The sequence below is a fragment of the Anomaloglossus baeobatrachus genome, chromosome 2 (assembly GCF_048569485.1).
Source record: "Anomaloglossus baeobatrachus isolate aAnoBae1 chromosome 2, aAnoBae1.hap1, whole genome shotgun sequence".
Taxonomy (NCBI): domain Eukaryota; kingdom Metazoa; phylum Chordata; class Amphibia; order Anura; family Aromobatidae; genus Anomaloglossus; species Anomaloglossus baeobatrachus.
This window is the reverse complement of record NC_134354.1, coordinates 567,494,504-567,511,879: the sequence shown is the minus strand read 5'-3', so window position 1 is coordinate 567,511,879 and position 17,376 is coordinate 567,494,504. Positions and strand designations below refer to the sequence as shown.

Below are 17,376 nucleotides of genomic sequence, written 5' to 3'. Positions count from 1 at the left end.
TAACAGCAGACAAGAGTAGCCGGATGAATTCTGAAGTGTACCGGGATATACTTTCAGCCCAGATTCAGCCAAATGCCGCAAAGTTGATCGGACGGCGCTTCATAGTACAGATGGACAATGACCCCAAACATACAGCCAAAGCTACCCAGGAGTTCATGAGTGCAAAAAAGTGGAACATTCTGCAATGGCCAAGTCAATCACCAGATCTTAACCCAAATGAGCATGCATTTCACTTGCTCAAATCCAGACTTAAGACGGAAAGACCCACAAACAAGCAAGACCTGAAGGCTGCGGCTGTAAAGGCCTGGCAAAGCATTAAGAAGGAGGAAACCCAGCATTTGGTGATGTCCATGGGTTCCAGACTTAAGGCAGTGATTGCCTCCAAAGGATTCGCAACAAAATATTGAAAATAAAAATATTTTGTTTGGGTTTGGTTTATTTGTCCAATTACTTTTGACCTCCTAAAATGTGGAGTGTTTGTAAAGAAATGTGTACAATTCCTACAATTTCTATCAGATATTTTTGTTCAAACCTTCAAATTAAACGTTACAATCTGCACTTGAATTCTGTTGTAGAGGTTTCATTTCAAATCCAATGTGGTGGCATGCAGAGCCCAACTCGCGAAAATTGTGTCACTGTCCAAATATTTCTGGACCTAACTGTAATTCATCAAAATATAACTCCACTTTTGTAAAGTAAATTTCACCATAAATGTCTTCCAGTCATCACTGCGGAAGCCTTGGCAGCTGAACATTTCTTCTGTACCAGCCGCTGTGGGGGTCATTTACTTTTACATCTTCTGTGTCAGCACCAATTTGGGGATGTTGCCATCTAACATGTCAATCTTTGTTTTAATCCAAAGCAATGAAGCTTACATTCTTATTCAGGTATGCAATGTGTATGGCAACATCAAGTCCTTTCCTTATAGTAGAATGGAAAACCTTAATATTTTAGGGCCATATTGACACTTTACGCATGGCACCCTCAAATGACTTCTATCTCAGCTCACACACAAAATGGCAGTGTGTAATCAAGAAAACGATCAAGGAAATAGCTCAATATAATTCTTGCACATTGAAGGTTAAGGGCTACATTCCCATCATGAGTAAAGTGTTGATTTTTTTCATATTGCAGATTGTCTGAGGCATTTCTGAATTTGTTAGGTAGATTAGGTCACTTGTGTTCTTTTCATTACATTTTTTAGTCTATTGTTGGTATGTCATATTTTTAATAAAACTACTTCATTTTTTAATACTTCCTGGTATTTGGCTTTCATAAAATTTTATTGATTCAGCCATGTGTGAATTACATGTATATTTTACCTTCAGATTTTCTACATGTAATGCAATTCTATGGGAAAAATCTGCACATAAAACTCAGCGTACCCACAAGAATTATTTTGTGGATTTTAAACACGTATTGCAGGTTAGTTTACGCCGCGCAAAAGAAAAAAAGGAATGCCTATGAGATCCACTTTGCTGGAACTGTAAGACGCTACGTGTTTTGCACAGTGAAAATACGCAGCATAAAAAAACTCATTGTGGGAACTTAATTTTATGGCCCCGTGCACATGTTCAGTATTTGGTGAGTTGTTTACCTCAGTATTTGTAGCCAAAACCAGGAGTGGAGCATTCAGAGGAAACATATAATAGAAACACGGGGACCACTTCTGTATTTTTTACCCACTCCTTATTTTGGCTATAAATACTGAGGTAAAAAATTCACCAAATACTCAGCGTGTCCACGTGACCTAACAGTAAAGGCCGCTAGCGATCACGTTAGCGCTGTGACACGCCTAGATCGTTGCTACGATTTGCTGAGATCGCTCATAGGTCATTTTGTAGCGGTCACACGTACCCATCTCACAAACGACGCAACATCGTTCAGTGATATTTTGTTTGACAAAGGTGGTCGTGTGGACACCGTCACACAGCATTCCTCCCAACGATTCCGGCAACGACAGAGGCGTATAATTGTCCATAGCATACACCCTGGCGTGTGATTGCCTCGCCCTCTACACGCCCCAACTTCCAATACTGTCAGAATCTCCTACAATTTGTGTCTGCCTTATCAACCATGCCTGCCAAATCAGAACTCAGTTGGTGCCACCAATCAGAGTGGAGGAGGCTGGAGCATTGCTCGTAACGACACGCCCGCGTCACTGATGACGGACGCACTAATGATGTTGTTCGTGTCAAATGTAGCAATATGTCTGCTGCGTTCGAAACGACAAATAATATTTTGAAACTGAACGATGTGTCAACGATCAACGATTTTTGCTATTTTTAAGATCGTTCGGAGTCGCTCGTAGGTGTCACACGCAACGGCGTCGCTAACGACGACAGAAGTGCGTCACGAAAACCGTGACCCCGACAACATATTGTCAGATAAATCGTAGCGTGTAACGGGGCCTTAAGACTGAGGCCACATGCACACATTAAGTATTTGATGTGTTTTTTACTTCAGGATTTGTAGCCAAAACCAGGAGTGAAATATTCAGAGGAAACATATAATAGAAACACGGGCACCACTTCTGTAGTTATCAGTCACTTCTGTTTTTGGCTACAAATACTGAGGTAAAAAGTTCACCAAATACTCAGCGTGTGCATAGGGCCTTGAAGAAGTTTTACCACCAACAAAGTTAATATTAAAGTTGATTTTAACCAATAGATCTTATAATAATAATTTCCACAATTGGATGTGTTTAAAAAAAATGTTCCTATGTTGAGATAATCTTATGTGTCCCTGGTGTGTACTGTGTAGTGGCCGTGTCTGACCGTACAGGGACATGGTCTGATCATACCACAGCTCCTGGGAAGGAGACAAACAGAGTATACAGACAGGATAGCACAAGATCACAAATGATTCTTTAAGGTCAAATATTTTTTAAAAACAAGCATGGAAATACTTTACCTAGCACTCAGGAGCTGTGCTATGATCAGACCATGTCCCTGTACGGTCAGACATGGCCATTACACAGTACACAGCAGGGGCACATATATAAGATTATCTCAGCACAGGAACATTTTTTTTTAAACACAACCAATTGTGGAAATTATTATTATTCAAAGATCTATTGATTAAAATCAACTTTAAAATTAACTTTGTTCATGGGAAAACCCCTTTAAGAGTTTGTTCCTTGCAGAAACAGTGCCAAACCAGTCTTCAGTTGTATGTAAAGTTGCATCTCCAGTGGAGCTGAGCAGCAGTATTAAGGCCGCTTTACACGCTGCGATATCAGTACCGATATCGCCAGCGTGGGTACCCGCCCCCATCTTTTGTGTGACACGGGCAAATCGCTGCCCGGGCCGCACAACATCGCCCAGACCCGTCATACTACTTACCTGTCCGGCAACGTCACTGTGACCAGCAAGCCGCCTCCTTTCTAAGGGGGCGGTTCATTCAGGGTCACAGCTGCGTCACCGAACCGCCGCCCAATAGAAGCGGAGGGGCGGAGATGAGCGGGACGTAACATCCCGCCCACCTCCTTTCTTCCGCATAGCGACCGGGAGGCAGGTAAGGAGAGCTTCCTCATTCCTGCGGTGTCACATGGAGCGATGTGTGCTGCCGCAGGAACGAGGAACAATCTCGTTACTGCTGCAGTAACGATTTTTGAGAATGGACCTCCATGTCACCTATGAGCGATTTTGCACGTTTTTCCGACGATGCAAAATCGCTCATAGGTGTCACACGCAACGGCATCGCTAATGCGGCCGGATGTGCGTCACCAATTCTGTGACCCCAACGAGTTCGCATTGCGATGTCGTAGCGTGTAAAGCCCGCTTTACACACAATTATTAGACAGGAGTGGCGCTGTTTTATTGGTAGAAATCAGACACATTTTTCTAATACTGGGCGACCCGTATAATCCCTGGAGTGGACTGTGTTCCCTCTGATGTGTGACTAACTGTAACATGTTCTATTACATAGAAATCTGAGGTAAGTGACTGCTATCCTTCAGTCAGATACACAATATTAACTATTATGTGGTTATTACATACATTCAGGAGAACCTATTTCCAGTATATTGAATCTGCTGGTAGTTTCTGTATCTGACCCATTACTTGTAATGTGCCTCAACCATTTGCCTCTACAGCTACCCAAGATGTAATATTATTCATGTCAAACCCCGTCTTGTTATTATTGTAGTGTTTATACCTCATGGTTTTTTTTTTCCTTCTTGAGCTGCAGAAAGCAAATAGTTCCCCAAGTCTCATGTAACAATATAAAACAAGTAACAGATGATGATAATGCTATAAAAAGCATAAAAGGAATAGTTAATTCTCCAGTGTGACTGTTTTCCTTTTACTATAAAGTATACGAAGTATATGTCATTGCATTACATTTCACTGTGGTGCAAAACATAAGAAAAGCGAAAAATGGTGTCATGTATAGATGGATATGGAACCAACGAGTCACTTGGTGGCCCTCATGCTTATGATGCAGCCCTCATAAGCCTGCTGCACATCCCAGACCCCAGGACTAGGCAGGATGATAACATACATTACCACCCCACCCCTTACTCCGACTCATTTGTCCGGTAAGCGAAGAGAAAGGCACCGTCATCATATTTTTTTCGCTATGAGAGTACTGGGGCATCTTTTACCTCACACACTTAGGCCTGTTTCACACGTCAGTGATTCTGGGACGTTTGTGCTTTTTTTCTACGTACCAGAATCACTGACATACACAGACACATTATAATCAATGGGTCTGCTCACACATCAGTGATTTTTCACTGACCGTGTCTCTGTGCGGCGTACCCGCATGTCCGTGATTGCCGCACAGAGACATGTCCATTTTTTTCTGGCATCACTGATGTCCCACGGACCACGCAGTGGTGTGATCCGTGAAACACATGCTAGAAAAAAACGTGCATATAAAATAAAAATAATTTTTACTCACCCGGCATCAGCGGCGCTCTCTGCAGCCTGTTCTGCCTGCTGCTTCTGAGCCGGCTCATTACTGTTGTGCATATTCATGAATGCACAACACAGCCGACCCGGAAGCAGCTGCTGCGGGGGTCAGCGCCGGCCAGATGCTGCACCATGGGAGCGTTCAGCACCAAGGAGAACGGGAGCGGGCACAGGTGAGTTAGGCGGGCTTTGCACGTTGCGACATCGCAAGCCGATGCTGCGATGTCGCACGCGATAGTCCCCGCCCCCGTCGCAGGTACAGTACTGTGTGATAGCTGGCGTAGCGAAAATTATCGCTACGCCAGCTTCACATGCACTCACCTGCCCTGCGACCGTCGCTCTGGCCGGCGACCCGCCTCCTTCCTAAGGGGGCGGGTCGTGCAGCGTCATAGCGACGTCACACGGTAGGCGGCCAATAGCGGCGGAGGGGCGGAGATGAGCAGGATGTAAACATCCCGCCCACCTCCGTCCTTCTGCATAGCCGCCGGCGGCAGGTAAGGAGATGTTCCTCGCTCCTATGGCTTCATACACAGCGATGTGTGCTGCCTCAGGAACGAGGAACAACATCGTCCCTGTCGCGGCACCGGCATTATGGAAATGTCGGTGAATGCAACGATGATACGATAACGACGTTTTTGCGATCGTTCATCGTATCATCTAGCATTTACACAGTACGATGTCGAAAGTGACGCCGGTTGTGCGTCACTTTCGATTTGACCCCACCGACATCGCACGTGCGATGTCGCAACGTGCAAAGCTGCCCTTAATCTCTATGTGCAATCACGGACCACGGAGAACGGAGCCCGGATTGCACTTAGACAACCCACGTGTGCCGTGAATCATGGCACACTTAGGGACATGTGCGTTTTACACGTCAGTGAAGAACGTCTGTGTTTTTCACTGACGTGTGAAACGGGCCTTATGTGTATGTATTGGTACATGTGAGTATGTATACAGTGACGTGCAAATGTTTGGACACCCCTGGTCAAAATTACTGTTATTGTGAACAGTTAAATAAGCTGAAAATTAAATGATCTTTAAAAGGCATAAAGTTAAAGATGACACATTTCTTTTGTATTTTAGGGGAACATTTTTTTTTTCATTTTTGATTTTTAAATTAACAAAAAAGGAATATGGACCGATGCAAATGTTTTGGCACCCTCCATGGTTAGTACTTAGAAGCATCTCCCTTGGTAAGTATCACAGTTTGTAAATGTTTTTTTAGCCAGCCAAGAGTCTTTCAATTCTTGTTTGAGGGATTTTCATCCATTCTTCTTTGGAAAAGTCTTCCAGTTCTGGATCATCTAGCCACAGATTTTCAGTGATGTTCAGATCAGGGGACTGTGAGGGCCATTGGAAAACCTTCAGCTTGCGGCTTTTGAGTCTATTGTGGATTTTGACGTGTGTTTAGGATCATTATCCATGTATAGAAGCCATCCTCTTTTCAACTTCAGCATGTTTTATATTGACTTCAAAATGTAATTCATGGAAACCTGGAGAACACAGTTAAAGGTGGGAGCCTTTTTGTAGAAAGGCTGCATTGGAGACCTCCATAATGGTTTGACAGCCACCGATGTGAAGTCTGTAAATGGTATTTTACAGAATATTGTAGAGGTGCTCATACACCTAAGGCCTAAAACACACTTCCGTAAAAAAAACGTACGTGTCTTACGGTCCGTTTTTCGGGTCCGTGTTCCGTTTTTTAGGGGCGTTTCTCCGGTACGTATGGCATCCGTGTGATGGCGTATGCGAGCCGTGTGTGCGTGTGGAATGTCCGTATTGACATAAAATACGTACGTGTGCTGTCCGTGTGCTGTCTGTTTTTAAAGGCCCGCATTCTTACCCAATTAACGATTTAACTCATTCATCATGAGATCCTGGTGTTGTTATTTGCTTTCAATTGACCTGATAGATTGGAAACTAGTGTTGCAGATTTTGTGATGAAAAACGGACACGGACGATACGTGCTGAACCCGGACATACTGCAGGCACGGACCCATAGACTAACGCGGGTCCGTGCCTGCGTGCTGCCGGCCAAAAACGGACATTTCGTCCGTGTAGAAAAGCGCACACACGTACTTACCACACGGACACACGTTCCGTGTGATTTTACGTGTGTGTGCCATCTACCATTGAATAACATGGGTCTCCGTGTCTCCGGTACGTGCAAATACGTACCGCACACGTACAAAAAAAAAAGAATGTGTGTTGCGGGTCTAAAGTAGTAGTCGGCCAACAACTATCTCACATTACCCCTCCATTACATGTGCATACTTAGTTTGGCTGAGTTGGGAAAACATTACTAGGGTTTATCTCCCGCTGGAACAAAAAGATCAGATGCCATAATTTCACATGCCTGATTTTTCTTATTCTCACTCTCAATATCATCCTTTTGGGGTAGAGTCAGGAGACCCCCACACACTAGGTATACTGAAATATGTGTTTAATTGACATTAAACTAATGTGTTTGGTGTCTTAAAGGGGTTGTCCTGTCTAAATCCATATGTCTGTAGTCACTCTATATGACGGCAGATGTATGACTTCTCATATCACATACACTGTGCGCTGTGAGGACTAGTTTCTGAGTGGGGAACGGCGGTCACGTGGTCACGAGTATGTGATATGTATACTCCCAGACACATTCTGACTAGAGGACCACAGCCTCACTCAATACACTTGCATTGAATAAGGTGTGTGTGAGCAATGCCACAAGCCTCTAGTCAGAATGTGGCCAGGAGTATGTATATCGCATACTCGTGACCACTGTTCCCGGCTTTGACAATGGCTAATCCTCACAGAATCAAGTGCATGACCGCAAACTTATGTGACTGCAAGACTTAAAGGGGCTTTACATGATAGCGATATCGGTACCGATATTGCTAGCGTGCGTACCCGCCCCCATCGTTTGTGCGACACGGGCATATCGCTGCCCGTCGCGCACAAAATCGCGCACCCCGTCACATGGCTTACCTGCCCTGCGACGTCGTTCTGGCCGGCGATCCGCCTCCTTTATAAGGGGGCTGGTCATGCGGCGTCACAGCGACGTCACACGGCAGGCGTCCAATAGAAGCGGAGGGGCGGAGATGAGCGGGACGTAACATCCTGCCCACCTCCTTCCTTCTGCTTAGCCGGAGGAGGCAGATAAGTAGATGTTCCTCGCTCCTGCGGTGTCACACACAGTGATGTGTGCTGCCGCAGGAACGAGGAACAACATCGCTAATGAGAGGTAAACGATTTTTTGTTTTAGGACGACCTCTCCGCGGCAAACGATTTTGGCCGCTTTTGCGATCGTTTTAGATCGCACATAAGTGTCACACACTGCGATATCTTTAATGACGCCGGATGTGCGTCACTAACGGCGTAACCCCAACGAAAAAACATTAACGAAATCGTAGCGTGTAAAGCCCCCTTTACAGTTTTAAACAGGACAACCGCTTTAAAACAAGGCCTTAAAATTGGTTCCCTATGCTAACAGACTTAATAATATGCCTTTACATTAAGACACGTTTTTAAAAATGATATTTTTAATATATCTTTTCAGGGCATTTTTTTTCTAATGTTTTCTTACCTGTGCATTTTTGCTAAACTGTTTAATGCGCTTTCACATTGAAATGATATGATTCATAGATTATGGAAGTCTATGAGAGGAAGAAATCCGCCCCATGCCACGCCACTGACCCAGAAATGAGAGGGAATAATAACGACATAGGAAAATATGCGGACAATTTGTACCATAGTTCATATTTTCCTTAGATCAAACATTTGGCAAAAAACGTAAAAAAAAATGATGCATTTTTTTGCATTCAAAACTGTGTGTGAAGGCTCCCAGAGGAAGACTTCTGTATCTATCCTTGTGTTTGGAGAAAAAAAGCAGCAATTTTCATCTACACATCTGTTCATCCCTTCAGTTCAGTCTCTGCTTTCTTCCTGAAGTGCATTATTTGTCTTAGTGCATTAAGGGCAGCATCATTAAATAAGGGCGATGTGGAGCCACTTGGGAGCCGCTACTAGGTGCTGTGGGCTAATGTAAGAGAAATGTCAACAGTACACCTTAAAAAGGGCAGACGTAGGATATATTTCTTGCTAGGATTGTTAGGGCCATCTGTAATGCTTTTACGCGGTAACTATCTTCTCTGTGAGATATTTTCCGGATGAGACACTTGGGCAATTCAGCTCCTTTCAGAGGCAGACATTAGCACCTCTCAGAGTTCCTGCCAGAGGTTAGGGCCAACTAGTGTAGAGTTATCTGATATAACTAGAATGACATCTGACTGTGATGTCATGTTCTCCTGGACTCTGTGCTGACCGCTTGTATATTTAATAGATGTTCAGCAGGTGTTCTTTTATTGAAAGAATGACACTTCTGAAGTGACATACCGTACACACAGCAAAGCTCGATATTTACATTCATACATTGATAGTAACAAGCATAGATGGAATGAAGGTCTTAGTACGGAGTGTCAAGATGGAAAGCTCAAACATGGGTCTCCTACTCAATAGAAAGACAAATATATTGACTACTGCCAGGTGCGACCTGGACACATTTGAGATTGACGACGATGAACTAGAAGTTATAAAGGACCTCAACTTACTCTGATCAATGATCACTCAAAATGCAGCGACGACACCGGAAGTCAGTAGGAAAATAGCTATGGGCAAATCCACAATGAAGTCACTGGACAAAGTCCATAAATCGAGTAACGTTTCACTGGTGATGGAAGACACAATTTCTATAGTCTGAACTTTTGTGTGGTAACTAGAGATGAGCGAACCTGAGGTTTGGTTTTCAAACCGAACACCAACTTATAAAAATAGGGCTCAGGTTCGGAGTTCGAAAGCTTTATGTGCGAAATTAACTTGTGCGAGCAACGCTGTGCTCGAGTACGCTTGGTGCTCAGCCCTGTGCAAGCCACTTGCAGTGTTTGAATGGTGCACACTGGGGGTAACAACTCCATGATCGAATGTAGTGTGAAACAAAAAAAATGTTTTAAAAACCCGCCTACCCTCCCCCAGAAGTGATCTGCTTATGGCTGTCTGTATGTGGGGGAAGGCTCAAACTGCCAATCAGCGATTCCAAACCTCCTCAGGCAAGGTTAGGACAAGTGGAGGTTTGGTTTGTTTGCTGCCAGCGAACCGAACCTCCAAAGGTTCGTTCATCTCTAGTGGTAACATATGGATGCAAAACCTGGCTGATAAAGGAACAAGACAGAAGAAGCATCAACGTCTTCAAAATGCAATGCTGAAGAAGCATGTTCTCAGTACCATGGATGGCAAGAAGATCAAACAAATTAATTTTGGAACAAATCAAGCCAGACATGTGACTCGAAGCAAGGATCACCAAGCTACAACTTGCCTAATTTGGACAGATCATATGGAGGGAGCAATCACTTGAGAAGGACGTGATGGTTGGAAGAATAGAAGGAACAAGACGAAGCGGAAGACTAGCAACCTGATGCCTTCATACAATTAAGAAAACGGTTAAGACCCTGTGAACCTATCTAGGCTGCACAAGATTGATCTTCCTACAGAGTGTTCATCCATCAAGTCGCCATGCCTCGAGATCAAGCTGAAGGCCGTTAAATAATAAATAACTACTTGCTGCTTGTCCAGGAGCCAACTGTTTACATAAAAAGCAATACCGATGTAGAAAGGGGATGATTTCTGATTATGGTCTGCAGCATGCACTGACATATTTTCTGCACCTTTCCTAAACTAGCCATGAGCTGCAAAATAGTAGAAATGGTGCGTAGGGTTTAGCGCATGGACCATATGGAGGAAAAACATCATTGGTTACATCTCAGTAAGCTAACAACTACTTAAAGGGGAATTCTTAACTTTGGAAGTTATTCCATATCCATGGGACCCCTACCAATCTCAACAACTGGGTCTATGAAGATTCCTGTGTGAGTAAAGCAGTGGTCGGTCATGTGTACTGCTTAATGGGACTGTGGGCTATACCCCAGCGCTATGTGCTGGTGTTCATCACTCCTATAAGAATGAATGGAGTTGCACTGCTCCATTTACACTGGACTTTTCAGAGGACTGGTTCTTTGGGTAGGTGGTGTACCCAGAGTTTGGACCCCCACTGATCAGAAAGTTATCACCTATCCTTTAGATAGGGAAAAACTTCTAAACTTGAGAATACTCTTTTAATTAAGTTATTAATATTAATAATAATTTGATAAAACTTACTTTTCTACAAGAAAAAACCTTTTTTGTTTATCTAGGTATCCAGAAGTTGTCACTTCCATTGCCTTCACTGCACAGCTTTGAAGGCCTCATCTATACAGTTGTATTACTACTTGTTCCTTAAATGTGCAGCTGCAGGCTAGGTTCACATTCATACAATGCATTCCACTGGATGGAAAAAAACCTGAACTCACACTAAAAAGGAAAGGGCAAAATAGTGATCAGGTATGCTCTTCTGTATATTCTGTACATAGGAGATGGCAATTGGTGCATTTAAGAGCTCACTCACACTGGCGTATAACACAGCAGAGTGCTATCCGACGTTTTATTGGATAGTACTTGCTCCAATATTACACTATGGAGTGGTGCTAATCAGAGGTTTTTTCTCATGTCAATTCAGCATGAGAAAAAAATTGCTTCATGCTACAGTTAGCAGCATATATTGGACAGCGCAATAGGTGCACACTATACATCAGACTGTACTTGGGAGTCATCCGAGTGCAGTCGGATATACGCAAAGCCAGACAATCGAGAAGATGGTGAGATTAAGTTCTCTGTCTCCTCCGCACCTGTGCTCTGATTCTCACATGTCAGAGAATTGGACCACAGTAATATGACACACTGCTTACGCTCGTAGCAGAGATTGAGCAAAGTGTAATTTGCATAATCTGGCTGATTGTTTTGTATGAGAGAATATATGCTAGTGTGAGTGTACCCTCAAGGCAATCTGTCAGCAAGTTTTTGCTATGTAATCTGAGGTCAGCATGAGGTAGGGGCTGTGACACTGAGTTCAGGGATATGTCAGTTATTAGGCTGCATGCAGTTGTTTCAATACAATAAGTGTTTTATCAGCTGCAGATTATCACTGTTGACTAGCGGCCCATGCGCAGCATCCTGGTCCAACTCCACTCCAGCACTGATTAGCAGCTTACTGTCAACATACAATGAACATAGAGAGCTTTGGTGTGGGTGTGGTTAACTATCTGTGCTCTGCTTCATCCAAGATCTCTGATTGTGTCACGACTGCTGCTCCATGTAAACTAAGTGATACATGGTTGGAATCAGGATCTTTTCCTACATTATGCTGCTCTCAGATGAAGTAACAAAAACTTGGTGACAGATTTCCGTTAAAATTCTAGTGGGTGGAGGAAGGGGCAGACACAGACATTCTGCTGCAAGTGCTCCTGAAATAACACAGTTGTCCATACAACCTTATAGGCACCAAATGCACTACTATGTAAATAATATGCATTCTTTAAATACAGATTTTTCCTGTGAATAGAGAATTTGGAGAATAAGTGATCAGATCAGGAGAAGAAATTAGAAGGCGCACCAGAGCATGGTATCGCTCACTCATCACTAATCCTATGAGAAATATCATTCAAATTTAACAGTTACAAATAGCAAACTACGTGGACGTTGTGGGGGAGGTTTGGACAGTTTTACTCTGTCTCTAGGCTATGTTTTTTCTGTGTTTTGGAAGAAGTGGTTCAGTGACTTGGCATTAGAGTGCCCTTAATCGAAGTGTACAGAAGGAACAGCCAGGGACATTCTGCACATCGTCCAAAGTGGTTCATTTCTGCGTTCCAGACGATTTAATGAGCTGTCAGTGTTGTAGGGCAGCACTGTTACTGGTGCTCAGGAAAGGCTTGTACAGTAATGCGCTATTGCATAGGGCGTACTTCTTCATGTCCCTGGTACTTCCACTAAGGTATTACAATTCTGTTATCACTATTTGCGGTCTTGTTTTATGATTTCTATGAATCAGTTTCCTTCTCACTTAAGAAGAGCTCTAATTTTTCAAGAATGTAAAAATGATAAATCTAAGCTCAAGAAATAAAAATACTTTTCAATATATATGTAACAGAGCGACGTCCAGTCTCAGAGGTCCTGCTCCTACGAATACTCCTGATGTATTCTTCTCAATGAGAAATTAGGCCTAATTCATCACGGTGGTTTCACCAGTTTTCACCTTGAAATGTAGCAAAAATTCAACTTGAGGTTGTGCAAACATTTTGAGACTTTTGGCGCCCTTACGCTAGTCCTGATTAACTCCGCCAAAGAGGATGAAACCTGGATGGGGCGTAGCGAGAAATCATCAAAATTTACACCACATACTTTAGATTACAACACAAATGTACCCCAGTCACTTCATGAATTAGGTGCATAATAAATTGAGCCCAATATTTTTATATACTATTTGACTTATTAATTTGCTGGGTTTGGAGGAAATTTCCCGGTTAAGACACATCGGACCGGCTGCAGATGACATAAGAGAATCCAAGATGCCAGACAACCTCTTTCAGAAAGGAGATGGGTTGATTTTGCAGGGAGAAGCTGAAACTAGTCCAACATTTTCCTGCAGTGGCTGGTGCATGTAAAATGTATTATTAGTGTCCACTTAGGCTACTTTCACACCTTCGGTTTTTGCTATGCGGCACAATCCGGCACTTTGCAGGAAAATCGCAACCGTTTTTTTTTGCTGCCGGTTGCGATTTTCCTGCATAGACTTTAATTAGTGCCGCATTGTGCCGCATGGCCTTGCGTTCCGTCCGTTTTTTGCCGCATGAGGCAGATTTAGCCGATGTGGCGGCCGGATGGAACGTTGCCTGGCACGTTTTTTCGTGCGGCAAAAAAAAACCGCATCGCGCCGCATTCGGCCGATGCGGCGCATTTTTCAATGCATGCCTATGGCGGCCGGATGCGGCGCGATGCGGCAATAACCGCATCCGGCCGCCGCATGCGGTTTTTGCCACTGCGCATGCTTAGTAGCATGCCGCAAGCGGCAAAAACCGGACTGGCCGCACAGGAAAAACTTATGCAAAGGATGCGGTGTTTTCACCGCATCCGTTGCATAGCTTGCACAGCCGGATTGAGCCGCAGAGCTCAAGCCGGATGTGTGAAAGTAGCCTTAGATAAATCAGCTTCCATGTAATACATGGAGAGCACAGAGGTAGAGGCTAATTATGTCTGGCTCAAAGAGGGGGTCCCAAAAGGTACATGATCAAAAGTGCACAGTGGGCCTTTTATACTTTGTGATCATTTTTATGGTCTTTACCAAGGGAACAGGGCTCACAGGGTAATAATGCAGAGCAGCTTAAAGACACAACCCCAGAAAGTCGTGTGTACAATGCCCCCTTATAAAGACCCCAAAAAAGCATTAAAAAAACTATAGCTGCAAAATAAGGGGAGCAGCGGGATTAACATAAGAGCCAAAGCTGGCCACTTTTCACCTGGCAACAGGTCCTCTTTAAAGGGAAATGCAACGAAGAAAAAAAGAGCCGCTCACCAGGTGTTGGAGCAATGAGGTGCGGGCATGGAAGCTCTGGGCGGCTACCAGGCAGGAAATGCTTCAGGAAAATCCAGCATCCGCAAACGATGATTAAATTATCACCTGACTGTCATGATGGTCATGAGTATCTCGCTTAGACCTGTGTCTACATATGTGTCTCTCTGTCTGATCTTATGGAATACCAATAAAGTCAAGTTTTATTTTATGCATTGATTTTGGATGCTGGCGTTTTCCTCGTTCCTCTTTAAAGGGCCCCTGTCACGTTGTGTGTGGTGTCTGATCTGTGGACAGCTTGCTATAGAGAAGGAGAAGCTGAGCAGAATGATGTATAGATTTGTGGGAAAAGATTCAGTAGAACTTGTATTTTATTCACTGGTGTTTATATGTATGTGAGTCCAGTGGGCGGTCCTACTCAGTGATTGGCAGCTATCTATATGCACAGTCATACAGGGAGGACTGTCAATCACTAGTAGGACCGCCCACTGGTGTTTATATGTATATGAGTCCAGTGGGCGGTCCTACTCAGTGATTGGCCACTATCTATATGCACAGTCATACAGGGAGGACTGTCAATCACTAGTAGGACCGCCCACTGGTGTTTATATGGATGAGTCCAGTGGGCGGTCCTACTCGGTGATTGGCCGCTATCTATATGCAGTCATACAGGGAGGACTGTCAATCACTAGTTGGACCGCCCACTGGACTCCTGTACATACATACACCAGGGATTTCAATGAATAAAATACAAGCTTTACTGAAACTTTTCCCATACAATGTCTATCAGCCTGATCAGCATGTCCTGCATTATTACATCCTCTCTGCGGATCTTTTACCATTTTCAACATGACAGGTTTGTTAGAAGCATTAGAGGATATTACTTCTGCAAGCAACCTTGGTGGTGGGATGCATTCTCAGTAAATAGGGCTCTCTTCTCACCTTGCATGTAAGAAGCTGCTGTCTTTCTAGACCTGGATATTAAGCAGCGCAGGAGCTTCCAGTCACCTTTACAGAAGCCATTTATAGGCAGCTGATTGCTAAATGTATCTGTAGTGTTGCTGCCTGGAATCTATGAATCCCTGCACTTGTGATGGTCAGCATTACCAGGTTGCCATAGTGGTGATGTGCAGCTCTGCACAGGGTTAATGCAGCACAGACTGCGGTGTGACTGCAGCAGAGGCAGTGTGGCTGCTGTCTGCCTCCTCTGCAGCTGTTGCTGCCTCCAGTCCCTCTCACCTTCAGGCGCAGAGCTTGCTGGGAGTTGTATTTCAGCCTTATGCTGAGCCCTGCAGTAGAATGATGCAGATGCCCTGCTCACATTCTGGGGAGGAAAGGAAATTCCATTTTCATCAGTATGGATGTGGGTGCACTGTTGTTTTTGCACACTAGTTCTGCTGTATTGCAGTGTCAATCAGGATCCTGGAGCCAGTGCAGAGAAGCCAGGGATGAGGAACTGGTCCCTTATTGGTTCCTGTAGACTGGGAGGGATAGAAAGGAAGGGCTGCAGATTGTCAGTGACACTGTACAAGCCATCTCTCTCTGCTTCATCATCTGATGGGAAACCCCTGGAAGGGCAAAGCATCTGTGAGGGTGCCAACCAGGCAGGGGCAAGACACAGTGCTGCAGAGCATTGCTGCTGGACTGAGGAGGAGGATGCTGGCCAGGGAGGGCTGCACTGGCAGAGCAGAGGAATAACAAGTGCTGGGGAAGGTAAGAGATGTCTCACAGCCCCTCAGTGTAACAAGAGTTTGCTGCAGTCTGCTGCAGACTAGTCAGGAGCATGGCTAGCTCGCCATAGGATGGGGCATCCTGCAGATAGAGCTGTGCCCATGTCACACAGCATCACCCCTGCGTCTGATCACTGGAAATGGTTGCATAATCCGGCTGCATTGATTTGGAGTATTTTGCACTCTATATGTTGTAAGTGTATATTGGATTTGCTATGATAATAACGCCTACTTCAATTATGCCATGTTCATGCAATATTAATGAGAACACACAGCCAGCAGAATAAATTAACGCCATCAGATTTTTTTTCCTTTCCCAGAGCAATGCTATTTATTGCTTTTTAGCTCCGCGTCAACTTTCTAGCTTCCTCTCCGGCTTTAGGATGAGACAAGAAATATATTTGTTTTAAATTGGCGTGTCTGTAGCAAAGGGCATAGTGAGAGCAGTCAGCAAGTGGTAGCCCTGCCAGGCGGGCTAGGCCTCAATTACTGCCGGAGCCTACCCTGGAAAAAAATGAAGGCAAGACATTGGGGCAGCAAGGCTGAAAAAAGCGGAAACCTTGCCTTTTATGAAAATAAATCATCATGCTTACATTTTATATATATAAATATGTATATATATATATATATTTATAAATGTATACATGGAAAAAATAAATAAATATATATATATATATATATATATATATATATATATATACTGCTCAAAAAATGAAGGGAACACTTAAACAACACAATGGTATATATATATATATACATATACACATATACACTATGTATACTACTATGTATGTATGTGGGTATATATATATATATATATATATATTTATATATATATATATATATATACATATATATATATATATACACTATGTACCATATACTACTATGTATGTATGTGTGTGTGTATATATATATATATATATATATATAGTATGTATGTGTGTATATATATATATATATATATATATATCTCCTTATCTGCAGTATGAGGGGCCACTTTTTAGCAGTGGGGCAGGTGACTGCAGCACCTCTGCAGTGTATGTTCTAGCTGGTGTGCCTGAAGTTTAGGCAAAAAGTATGCCATGCCATACAATGCACCATAGTCCAAAATATTCATACAACTGGTAGATAAATGGTTTTTTAAACATTACATCATACTGTTCCTTTTCTTGTGGCACCTACATTGTGTTTTCCATTGACTAAGTTCACAGGACTGGTGGTCCACACATATATACCATATCTGTGCCAGGTA

At 43.5% G+C, this 17,376-nt stretch overlaps 1 protein-coding gene across 13 annotated transcripts in view; it reads left to right on the top strand.

The window, feature by feature from the left end:
* The window catches only part of MBNL2 (muscleblind like splicing regulator 2), a 251,239-nt gene that overhangs the window by 111,789 nt on the left and 122,074 nt on the right, over positions 1 to 17,376 (top strand). For 5 of the 13 annotated variants that reach the window (XM_075336747.1, XM_075336741.1, XM_075336734.1 and 2 more), the window contains exon 1: positions 15,721 to 16,104. The exons of 2 other annotated variants lie outside the window; for them this stretch is intronic. The gene's annotated coding sequence lies outside the window, so the exon portion shown is untranslated. Of the gene's footprint in view, positions 1 to 5,999; positions 6,110 to 15,718; positions 16,105 to 17,376 lie in introns of those variants that run through there. 6 more of the 13 variants (XM_075336739.1, XM_075336738.1, XM_075336743.1 and 3 more) reach the window with 3 other exon arrangements.